Below are 12,720 nucleotides of genomic sequence, written 5' to 3' on the forward strand. Positions count from 1 at the left end.
TCCCCGCCAAGTTAAACATTATCCTGACTTTGAACTATCCCATCATTCCTTCAGTGTCACTGGATCAAAATCCTGGAACTCTCTTCCTAACAGCATTGTGGGTGTACCTACACCACCTGGACAGCAGCGGTTCAGAAAGATGGCTCACCACCAATTTCTCAGGCGCAATTAGGGATGGGTACCAAATGCTGACCATATCCCATGAAACAAAAAAAAAAAAATATTCATCACTCAAGCCAGGCTGCTTGCGTTCTGCAGATCTGAATCTCACAAGTCCCTATATCAGGTCCTGCCAGTGCCTTAGCTTGGGCCATCCCTATAGCAGTGCTGGCCAGTACATCATCATAGGATATTCTCCTCAGTTGAACCAATCAGACTATAACCATATTTTAGTATGGGCTGTACCTGCATTGGTGCCTTCCAGGTCTTCAAAATTCACCATCATTGTCTAAAACTAATCCTTGTTCCTTTATGATCATACTCTTTATTTAAAGGAGTTGATCAATCATATTAACTGCTTTTGATGGACATGCTCACCGCCCTGTAATGATGTGGAGAGATAATTCCATTTAACTTACAATCTTTTCAGGAAATTTCTGTCCTCTATTTACAAAATTACAGGTTAAACAATCTGCTGAGATCTCCTCGTGTGCACTTTTAATATTTTGTAGAGTTGCTTTATGATCCCTTTGATATCCGTTTCTATAGGCAGTCCAAAATCAGCACTGCTATCTCTTTGCTACCTCTAATCAACCTTAATCTTTGTAGATCACGTGTCCATACTTATACAAATGTTCCAAACATGAGTTTAAAAGTACGTTTCAAAACACAAAGATAAACCGGAAACAAATTTTCCCCAGTGGTGTCTCATTACTAATAAGCTTTGCCGTTGCTAACAGCCTCACTTCAAAAGGTAATTGCAGGGAATGGGCAATAGTCACACACAAAGTGAGTTGCTTTTCCATCCTTCTTACAAATTAATGTATTGCATGCTGGCAGCATGTCCATAAATTAAACAAGATTTCAATACCAGAATGTTTTGTCTGCCAGTTCACTGGATAATCCCTGTGACCAGAAGGCACTAAATGGGATATTTATTTTAGCCTGAATTCATTGTTTTGATTGGATGCAGTTACTTTAGTTACTTGCATTATTTTTCTTTGTCTTGAAGCCAGTCTCGGAGAGTAATCCTCCCCCAAAATTGTGTTGGCCCTTTACGGAGGTGCACTTTTCTATTCCCATGAGATAAGAGTGGCTTAATCTCACATTAGCTTAATCTAGCATTGGCCTGTCTAAAGTAGGACACACTGTTGTGTTCCTGTGCTTAATCCATTTTGCATGTCTGGGTGACACTTCAATTCCCAAGATGTGTATGTCAGCGCCAAGGCACTTTCAGTAAGCACTATTTGACATTTTTGTTTTGATTTTTATCTTCCACTAATTTTTGTTATATTAGATACTTTTGCTCATTTGATTGATGATTTGGTTGCTTCATAGTCACTGGATCACAATCCTGAAACTTCCTCCCTAGCAACACTGCGGAAGTACCATCAGCACATGGATTGCAGTGGCTCAACACGGCAGCTCACCACCACCTTCTCAAAGGAAATTAGCAACATTAGGTTGGGCAATAAATGCCAGCCTTGTAAGTGCTACCCACATCCTGTGAATTAATTGAAAAAGGGGACTATGAATAATTGCAAACAGTGTCCATTGAAGTGCCATTTGTTTCTAATTCTTGAGTTTCTGCCTGAAGACAGATCCTTGGTGGTAATTCCTCAAAGCCTGGTGTGACACAGTGGTTAGCACTGCTGCCTCATAGCTGCAGGGACCTGGGTTCAATTCCACCTTGGGTGACTGTCTGTGTGGAGTTTCCAGGTTCTCTCCAGTGTCTGAGTGGGTTCCCTCCGGGTGCTTTGGTTTCCTCCCACAGTCCAAAGATGTGCAGGTTAGGTGGATTGGCCATGATAAATTGCCCCTTAAGTGTCCAAACGTTAGGTGGGGTTATGGGTATAGGATGGGGGAGTGGGCCTAGGTAGGATGCTCTTTTGGAGGGTCGGTGCAAACTCGATGGGCTGAATGGCCTCCTTCTGCACTGTCGGGATTCACAGTAAAGTGCCATGAATGCCAAGGTGGGCCCCGAGTCTGCCTCAGCCAATCAGTGCTGTTGGCGTTAATCTGATCCACAAACTAGCCAACTGAGTGAACCAATCTCCCTGCCACTTGTTTAATGTACCCCAAACATCGCACTTCCATTTACCTCTATTTATAAAACTAACCTGACTGACCATCCCCTGCTCAAGCTTTGGTGATAACTTCTCTTTGAGCATCAGAACTTGATCCAAACTTTTTACTCCAAAATGGGACCTTATTGTTGGATTCCGACGAGTGTTTAGTTTACACTTGACTGATCATCAAATACCAAAGGATGGTGTCTGCTGTATCACAGAATGAACTGTGTGAGCTGTGGGCACTGCTGGTAGCTTTGTCTGCTTCTCTCAATTTGTTTGTGCAGAGTAAATCTCCCAGAGTCTTGTATGGTCTCTATATTTCAGGCAAGGTATTTAGCCTTTTGCCGTGGAAATGGGCTTTGCCCAATCAAATAATTCTGACCCATCACAAAATGGAGCCTTTACATTTGTGTTCCAACTGCTTGTTTATGCTTGAAGCCTCAATTTAGGCTTGTATGAATTTTGAGCATTAATAAACAGTCGGTAACTCATTGGATGTAAGTTACGTCCAGCTGACATTGCATCAAACCTTATGTTTTATTTTTTCCTGGCTTTACCACTTTCATTTCTATTATTTTAGTTTGTTTCAAGTCAGTTTTGGTGAATTCCACTCCTGAAATTTTTTATGCTCCCTGTGAGGTTTCTGCTGATTTCCTGCCATATCTTTCAACAGGAGCTTAATTAAATCCCTTGAGGAAATGGTGGAAAAGCATAATTTCAGGGCCCCGTGTCTTTCATGGTTCTCCTTGCTCTGTCGAGACAACTGACCTATTCCTATGGAAGAGGGCATTCGAAGAGTTGGCAAGCGGGGTGTCTTTCTTAAATTATAGGCACAATATGGCTTTGTTCAGTTCCCCCCAGTTTTACTGCTTGAACATAATATTTGTTTTTAATTGCCTGTTAATAAGGCTGGCTGAATTTCTAGATGCCCCTGTATACAAAGGAAACTGATGATACATTCTTCCAGTAGGATCTCAGTTATTACTGCTACTTTATCCATAATATTTCTTCCATTGTAAAGTCAGAAATGGGGATGTTCACTGATGATTGCACAATATTCAACTCCATTCAGAATGCTGCAGGTAAGGAAGCAGTGCTTGTCTACATGCAGCAAGCCCTGGACAAATTCCATCTTTGGAAAAATAAGTGGCAAGTATTATTCACAGCACACATCTGCTAAGCAATGATTACCATGAACAACAGAGGGCCTAACTGCCTCCTCTTGATAGTTTCTGACATTACCATTGCTGAGGGCCCCACCATTACGGCAGCACAGTGGTGAGCACTGTTGCTTCACAGCGCCGGGGCCGCACGTTCAATTCCCGACTTGGGTCACTATCTGTGTGGATTCTGCATGTTCTCCCCGTGTCTGTGTGGGTTTCCTTCGGGTGCTCCGGTTTCCTCCCACAAGTCCCAATAAAAGATGTGCTGTTAGGTAACTTAGACATTCTGAATTCTCGCTCACTGTACCAGAACAGGCGCCAGAGTCTGGCGACTAGGGGATTTTCACAGTAACTTCATTGCAATGTTAATGTAAGCCTATTTGTGACAATAATAAAAATTATTATAAATTATTATAAATCTTGGGGTCATCATTGAACAAAAGCTCAATTCTTTTAAAGCCTATTTTCACACCCACAGTTTCCCACAAATCCCAGACCATTAATAATTAGAATAGAACAATACTTAGATACTGTGAAGGTGAACATAGAACATAGAACATTACAGCGTAGTACAGGCCCTTCGGCCCTTGATGTTGCACCGACCTGTGAAACCACTTTAATGCCCATCTACACTATTCCCTTATCGTCCAGATGTCTATCCAATGACCATTTGAATGTCCTTAGTATTGGCGAGTCCACGACTGTTGCAGGCAGGGCATTCCACGCCCTTACTACTCGCTGAGTAAAGAACCTACCTCTGACATCTGTCTTATATCGATCTCCCCTCAATTTAAAGGTATGTCCCCTCGTGCTAGACATCACCATCCGAGGAAAAAGGCTCTCACTGTCCACCCAATCCAATCCTCTGATCATCTTGTATGCCTCAATTAAGTCACCTCTTAACCTTCTTCTCTCTAATGAAAACATTAGCCCAGTACTCTGTCTTCCTGTTATTCCTTCCAAAATGAATCACCTCACACTTTTCTGCATTAAACTCCATTTGCCACCTCTCAGCCCAGCGCTGCAGCTTATCTATGTCCCTCTGTAACTTGTAACATCCTTCCGCACTGTCCACAACTCCACCGACTTTAGTGTCATCTGCAAATTTACTCACCCATCCTTCTACACCGTCCTCCAGGTCATTTATAAAAATGACACACAACAGTGTCATGTCTCATCTTTACATAAGCCTCCTTCTTCTTCTTGACAAGTGTTTCGACTGCCTTAGTAAACCACGGTTCCCTTGCTCGACCACTTCCTCCCTGCCTGACAGGTACATACTTATCAAGGACATGCAGTAGCTGTTCCTTGAACAAGCTCCACATTTCCATTGTGCCCATCCCCTGCAGTTTTCCTCTCCATCTGATGCATCCTAAGTCTTGCCTCATCGCATCATAATTGCCTTTCCCCCAGATATAACTCTTGCCCTGCGGTATATACCTATCCCTTTCCATCACTAAAGTAAACGTAATCGAATTGTGGTCACCATCACCAAAGTGCTCACCTACCTCCAAATCTAACACCTGCCCTGGTTCATTACCCAGTACCAAATCCAATACGGCCTCGCCTCTCGTTGGCCTATCTACATACTGTGTCAGGAAACCCTCCTGCATACTTGCGCCCAGAGCACCTGGTCCAGAGGTAGGGGCCCTACCACTGTGCCACAAGATCTCCTGCACAATGCAAATGGAACTATCACACAATATACCACCATCCAAAATATAGGATCCAAGCATCAAGTGCATATATTTGATGTTCCTTGTCTCAGTTGCTTATATTGTCCCATTTATTATAATCTGCCATATCTATCATCTATTAAACATCTGTTCAATCCAGCTAGATTGCTTTGAATAGATTTGATCTACCATGGTCATACAGTACAACAGGTTCAGCAAATCCAATTGTTTGTAATCATTCTTCAGAAGGTAGACAAGCAAGGCATGAATGTATTGCCCATCTCTAGTTGGCCTTGAGAAGGTGGCAGTGAGTCATCTTCTTGAACTACTGCAGTCCAGGATGTCGAAGTGCCCTTTACAATGCAGGAGGTTCCAGGATTTTGTCCCAGTGACAATGAAAGAATGACGATATACGTCTATGTCAGGATAGGAGGGAACTTGAAGATCCTGGGCGCGATTCTCCACTCCCGTGCCGGTTTGGAGAATCGCCTGGCACGCCATTTTTCCCCGTGACGCCGGTCCGATGCCCTCCCGCGATGCACCCAGGAGGCGACAACGGCCCCATCGAGTTCTGCGCGGCGCAGGCCGGAGAATCGCCCGGGACACCCAAAATGGCGATTCTCCACTACACCCGCTATTCTCTGGCCCGGATGGGTCGAGCAGCCAGCCAATAAAAAGACGGCTTCCCACCGGCGCCATCCACACCTGGTCGCTGCCGGCGGGAAAAGCGTGGGAACGCTGGGGGGCGGCCTGTGGGGGGGCGGGGGGGGGGGGGGGGGGCGAGGGGGGTTCTTTCACCGGGGTTGCACTCAAAAGGGGTCTGTTCCGCGATCGGTGCCCACCGATCGGCGGGCCGGCCTCTCTGAAGGAGGACCTCCTTTCCTCCGCACCCTGCAAGATCCATCCGACATCTTCTTGCGGGGCGGCCTCGGGGAGGACGGCAACCACGCATGCGCGGGTTGGCGCCGGCTGGCGCCGGCCAACCCCCGCATGCGCAGGTGATGCCAGTTAGGCGGCAGATGACGCGGCGCCGCTTTTATGCGGCACCAATGCCCGGCGCGCACTGACGACGCTGCTTTAGCGACATGCCCCCCGAGTTTCTCGCGGCCCCGATCCTAGCCCATTTTCGGGCCCTGAATCGGTCGAGATTAGGGCCGTTTCGCGCCGTCGTGAACCTCAACGGCGTTCACGACGGCGTGGGCACTTAGTCGCGTGAGCGGAGAATCGCGCCCCAGGTGTTTTTGCTGCCCTTGTCCTTCAAGATGGTGGCGATTCCAGGTTTTGGAGATGCTGCTGAAGTAGCCTTGATGACTCAGAGTCCATAGAGTACATAGAACATACAGTGCAGAAGGAGGCCATTTAGCCCATCGAGTCTGCACCGACCCACTTAGGCCCTCAGTTCCACCCTATCCCCATAACCCAATAACCCCTCCTAACCCTTTTGGACACTAAGGACAATTTAGCATGGCCAATCCACCTAACCTGCACATCTTTCGACTGTGGGCGGAAACCGGAGCACCCGGAGGAAACCCATGCAGACACGGGGAGAGCGTGCAGACTCCACACAGACAGTGACCCAGCGGGGAATCGAACCTGGGACCCTGGCGCTGTGAAGCCACAGTGCTAGCCACACGTGCTACCGTGCTGCCCAAAACAGGTATCCTGTAGATAGTTCACCAATGGAGGGAGTTTTTGCTGAAGCTGAAGGACGGAGAAGCAATTAAGTGGACGGCTTTGTCTTGCAAAATGCCAAATTTCCCGAATCCTTTTGAAGCTACATCCAGGCAAGTGGGCACTTCTTACTTATGTCTTATAGGTGATGGAAAGGCTTTGGTGAATCAAGAGGTGAGCCATTCACCACAGAATACTCTCTGACCTCCTTTCATAGCTAAGGCATTTATGTGCCTGTTCCATTTGTGTGTATGTTCATTGTTGACCCCAGAATGTTAATGGTGGGACACTCAACAATGTCATGCCAATGACAATCAAAAGGAGGTGGTTAGGCTCTTTCTTGTTGGAAGTGGACATTGCATGACAGATGTGTGGTGCAAATGATACTTGTCACTTATTGGTCCAAGCCTGGGTCTTATCCAGTTCTTGCTGCAAGTGGGCATGGACTGCTTCTTTCCTGCAGAATTCTGAACATTGTGCAATCATCAGTGAATATCCTCATTTCTGAACTTAAATTGTAGGGAGCATTATTGATAAAGCAGCTGCAGATGCTCTGTTTACATCTATTATCATACTAATCTCTTAAAATTTAATTCTAAAAATCACTAACGATCACTAACCTTTCTCTTTTACCTTGTGTTGCCCTATCATGTATTTTCTTTTCTTCTCATATACTAAATGATCTGTTTGAGCTACACACAGAAAACTTTTCACTGTACCTGGATACACATGGCAATAAACAAATCCAATCCAAGAAGCATAACAAATGGGTGGCACGGGGGCATAGTGGTTAACACCGTTACCTCACAGTGCCAGGGACCCGGGTTCAATTCTGGCCTTGGGTGACTGTGTGGAGTCTGCACGTTCTTCCCGTGTCTGCGTGGGTTTCCTCTGGGTGCTCCGGTTTCCTCCCAGTCCAAATATATGTAGGTTATGGGGATTGTCCATGCTAAATTGCCCCTTTAATTCCCTTAGGCTAGGTGGGGCTACAGGGATGGGGGTGTGGGCTTGGGTAGGGTGTTCTTTCGGTGAAGTGCTGATGGGCTAAATGAAAAAATGAAAATCGCTTATTCTCACAAGTAGGCTTCAAATGAAGTTACTGTGAAACGCCCCTAGTCGCCATATTCCGGCGCCTGTTCGGGGAGGCTGTTACGGGAATGCCTCCTTCTGCTCTGTAAGGATTCTGTGATACTCCACTCATTGTTGCCACTGTACAGGGCTTCATACTGTCAAGGCAATTTTGGATTTACGTAGCTAATTTGCATGAACTCTATGATTTTTTTTCAAAACATGTGGAACTTTATCAATTTTTGCCTGAAAATTTAAACAAATTATAACAAATGAAAAAAAATCATTGTTAACCATTTCAGGTACCTTAAAGAACTGCAAGTAAATATGCATTTTCACATGGGCAGAGGCGAGGACAGAGCACACAATACCAGTCAGCAGTAGCAGGGCCCTTGGCCAAACACAACACACATGCCCAAACTGTGCTAATACTGCACAATTGCACTTTGTTACACAGTACCAACCAGCATTAACTGCAGACATTACTGCAATAAGATAAATGATTGTGGTCAGTATGTTACATGGGTGAGGTTTCAATAGTACCCATCTGCAGGCACGGCCACCGCATAACTATATAGCAATTGATAGAACCATCCAGCATAACATGATATTCACACATCTCTGAGTCAATGGAGTTGGAGCCTCCTTATGTATTAATTATCTGCTAAAGGATGATATGTTCACCTCTGTCTGCCGATGCAAGTACCAACGGGTGGGCACAGCACATATCTCGTGCAGCTTGACCTGACTGCCATTCATTTAATTATCCTCTTCTTCCTGAGATTGGGCGATCCCATTAGGAAACTCCATTGTGCCAAATGGTATTGGGGCAATGAAAGTAAAATAAGAACCCAATGGCTAATGAGGCCCTATTTGTATGCAGAGATAGTAAAGGAAGAAATCAATGGTCCAGAAAAGACCAAAAAGTCCATTGAATAGATTGATTTCCTGGCTCTTTAAACTTATTTTCAAGTACAGCTCACCCCCTAACACCCCTGGATGTCCACTTAAATGGAAATGATGTAGACCTTAGATAAAGGCATGTGGGGTTTTATAATATAGATGCTGCATCATTTGAATGTAATAATGAAGATCTCGAATGCAGATGGAAGTTTTGTTCACCTGCCATGTCCTGTTAGAGTTTGGAGAGACCAAGTGTTATAGATCTACACTTCTTTTCCCATGCAGTACTGTCCCATCCAAGGGGTTCATGAACACACAATAAAAACTGACCTTTACTGGATGAAGAATATTTATATATATATATGGAGATTCTGCACAAATAAATGTACAGTGGTTGCACCAATAAGCAAATTAATCCCCTTTATTTCCGAATGGAGAAAGAGAAATAACTTGTATTTATATGGCACATTTTTACAACATCCTAAAGATATTCAGGGCCAATGAACTGTTTTTTGCAGTGCAGTCTCTGTTGTCTGTAGAGAAAGATAGCAGTGTAATTGCTCAAAGTAAGCTCCCACAAATAGCAGTGAGATAAATAACCAGATAATGTGCCTCACTGCTGTTGGTGAGGGCCAAATGTTGGTCAAGGACTGGGAAACACCCGTGCTCGTCTTTGAAAAGTGCCACGGGATCTTTTATGTCCAGCTGAGAGGTAAGATGAAGCCTCAATTTAATGGCCCAAATCCTCCGACAGCAGCAATTAGCGTTGGGTTGCCACCCTGTGCCTTCTTTTCTGCACCATTTCTGGCCAGGATTTCTGATCCCAGCTTCTTCAGAAACGCAGGGTATATCTTCAATCCAACTGCTTCCTCGTAACACTGGGTCACTGGGGCAAGCCAAGCTGAGCTCCCTTTTTACAGCACTAGCTGCCATTGTCTGGTAAATGCTCACTGAAACACTGAAATGCTGGGACCTATACATAGCTTTTCAGTGCATTGGTGAATGAGTGACTATGTAGGTAGGTACGTGGTTAGGATAGGTGATGTAATTGGGCAAGTAGTTCAGGTGGGTGACATAAGTAAAGGGTTAGAGTGTCAGCTGGGTAGAGTCGGATGGTTGGGGCTGGTCTGGTCAGTGGTGTCAGGGGGTGGGGTCGAGGGTCTGGGAGCAGTTGGGTGGTCCGATCAGGCTGGGTGATTGGGGGAAGTTGGGTGGTCAGGTTGAGTTGGGGGCAGTCAGCAGGAATTGGGTGGTAAGGCTGGGTCAGGTAAAGTTGGGGGAGTCGGAAAGTCAGGGGGGAGCCAGGGAAGAGGGTAGTTAAGTGAGGTCGGGGGAATTGGGGGTCTGTAGGGTAGTCAGGGGATTGGGGTGTTAGGTGAGGTAGTCAGGGATGTCAGGGGATGGTTGGGGTTTGTGCAGAGAGGCGGGTAGGTAAATAGGTAGTTAAGTAGGAGCTGTCCAAAGTCGTGAACTCTAACTCAAGAATCACAGTTGTTTTGGAGGTTCCCAAGGAGCAGGAAAATGCCCATCAGAACTTCAAACTTCCCAAACAATTCCCATGGATTCAGTGCATTTGTATTTCCGAGGGGTCCTGCAGTGCAGGGGGAAGGGGGTGCATCCGGTCTCTGGTAATCTGGGACTGGAAGATCTGGGCCAATGTCTCATCCAAAGTTGGCATGTCCAATAACACTGCAGAGACAGCCTGGATGATGCACTGAAATCAGTAAGGGTTTGAAGCCACGACATTCTGACTCAGGGCCAGAGTATTACCACTGAGCCAGGACTTTCACAGGAGACAAGGAAACAAAGTAGATGGACGTCACTTGACCTTTTCCTGCGGCATGTGGCTTTAAGCAGTGAAATATTCACCAATAGTAAGGCTTTTTGAACCCTCTCTCCGGGTTCATTTCAAACTGAGTCCCAATGCATGGAGCGTGGACCTCGCTCAGAAAAGCTGCCAGTATGTAGCAAGCAGTCCCGAACATGGTCCCAGCCAGTTTACATTTACTGTATCGGTGTAACAACATGTTCCCAGACAGCATGTTCTATTTGGTTACCGTATCTTCTGATTTTCCTCCTTGCAAAAAAGCAGCAAACACGTGCCCCCTCTGCCACCCAATGTGGTGCATTCGGAGGTATGAATGACGGAGACTATTTTGAAATCACGTCTTTCAAGCTGCCGTCAGCCCCAGTTACAAACAAAAGCACGTGGAGCCGGAACCACTCCCTGTTGGCGATGCACTCACCTCTTGGGCATTTCACCGCGCCCTAACACAGATGTGACACCAGTTTAGGTAAACAGGACCCAGTATTGGCGTCATGGACGCCCCTCAAACCGCCCTTTGGAACCCTATACACAATCTACACCTATGGATGCGCTGCTGGGCTCCCAGGCCAGAGGTCTGTATCAACAATAAAAGGGCAATTTCAAACCTGATGGAATCACGAATAATTGGCCACTAGGTACCCTGTGAACATATTTTAGAGTGACTAGGACTGGTCACGGGCTAGTCCCTGAAGAATATGTGGTACTTTGCGCTAGGACGAGGGCCACTCGAACCCAGACGCCTTTCTGCACATCAGTTAATGTTTATTGTCTTTACATTATGATACACCCGCACTCCAACATCCACCCTACTGAGATACACACTATAATTCAGGACAAGCCTTCTCAAGCTCCAGCCATAGTGTGAGATCTGACAGCCAGACATGGTCCCAAGCAAATAATAGAGCTGGGATTACTCTGGGGATCGTTCCCACTGGATTTCCTGCATGCTCAACCTCGATCCCCTTGACTGCACTCTGCTGTTCCGGCTCTAAGCAGCTCGACCTAATTTGCTTTGCAAATCTCTGCACAAAATTGAACAAGAGATGTTTAAATGGGTTGGGGGAGGATGACAACAAGGGGAGTGAACGTCGTCCAGTGGGAACAGTGGCGAGTGGGTGGTAAGGACAGACGCGGGGTCCGGTCCGAGGCCCCCACACCCAGCTCGGTTAATTCACCCCAGCTCGGTTAATTCAATAGGAAAATTAGAATTTTCAAAATCCCAATCGGACGTTATAACACAAACATTTACCCTTCAGATACGGCACAGCCCATTTCGATTGCAGAGCACACTGCCATTCAGCGTTTTTACAAGCGGAAAGACGGCGCATCGTAAATGCAGCGAAGTGACTCAATGCCATTCAAGAAAGAGAACAGGGAATGTGTAAGGACTCACCTCCTTCTCCTCTGGATCCCACAAGGACCACCGAGTGCATCCAGGCGAAAGCGGCGCAGGTCGGTGAAATGCAGAAGGTTCAGTATCCCAGCGACGCCCATCGGCAGCCGGCGTACCGTGCAGAGAAAGGAGAGGCAGTGAATGGAAGGGTTTATTGAGGAACACAAGAGACCAATGGCAATCGTTAATCGGGTTCCTTTCTGATGCAGTAAATGGGACTTACCCGATTTCAGCATTCGGCTCTTAAACCTGACGTTGCTGACCATTGTGCTAGGTTTAAATCCCTCCGACAGTGGGGCACCCGGAGCCTGATTCACCGAGAGAGCCAGGATTACTGACACAGTGAAACTGGTACCCAGCGCCAGGCAGGGAGCCAATCACTGACCGCAGCGAGGCACACAGGGCCAATCACATAGCAGAACACTGACAGCCAGCCAATGGTATCCAAGAGCTGGGTATAGACAGCCAATCACAGGGCGCGCTACCCACCCCGCTAGCCAATCAGCGGGCCAGGGAGAGACCGGCCGCAGAACCAATCAGGTGCCGAGAAAGCGCCAGGGACAGCCAATCGGAGACTGGGTACAGGCAGAATGAACCAATCATAATGACCGCACAAGCAAGAAGGGGGAAAAAAAAAATCAGATAAACAACTGGAGGAAAAACAAACACCAAAAAAAAGCGAGACCGAGGTAAAAAACGCAACTGTCAACTGCAGGGAAATGTGAAGAGAGAAAAGTGCAGAGTGAAACTGACAGTAAGGATGAGTGACTGCAAATGTTGCCCAGGG

The 12,720-nt window shown here is 46.4% G+C and overlaps 1 protein-coding gene across 1 annotated transcript in view; it reads right to left on the bottom strand.

Annotated features, from left to right (window-relative positions):
- The window catches only part of septin5a (septin 5a), a 235,542-nt gene extending 223,584 nt beyond the window's left edge, over positions 1–11,958 (bottom strand). The window contains exon 1 of the mRNA XM_072498136.1: positions 11,934–11,958. The gene's annotated coding sequence lies outside the window, so the exon portion shown is untranslated. The remainder of the gene's footprint in view (positions 1–11,933) is intronic.
- Positions 11,959–12,720: the final 762 nt, after the last annotated feature.

Source organism: Scyliorhinus torazame, chromosome 1 (assembly GCF_047496885.1).
Source record: "Scyliorhinus torazame isolate Kashiwa2021f chromosome 1, sScyTor2.1, whole genome shotgun sequence".
In the NCBI taxonomy this organism is placed as follows: Eukaryota; Metazoa; Chordata; class Chondrichthyes; order Carcharhiniformes; family Scyliorhinidae; genus Scyliorhinus; species Scyliorhinus torazame.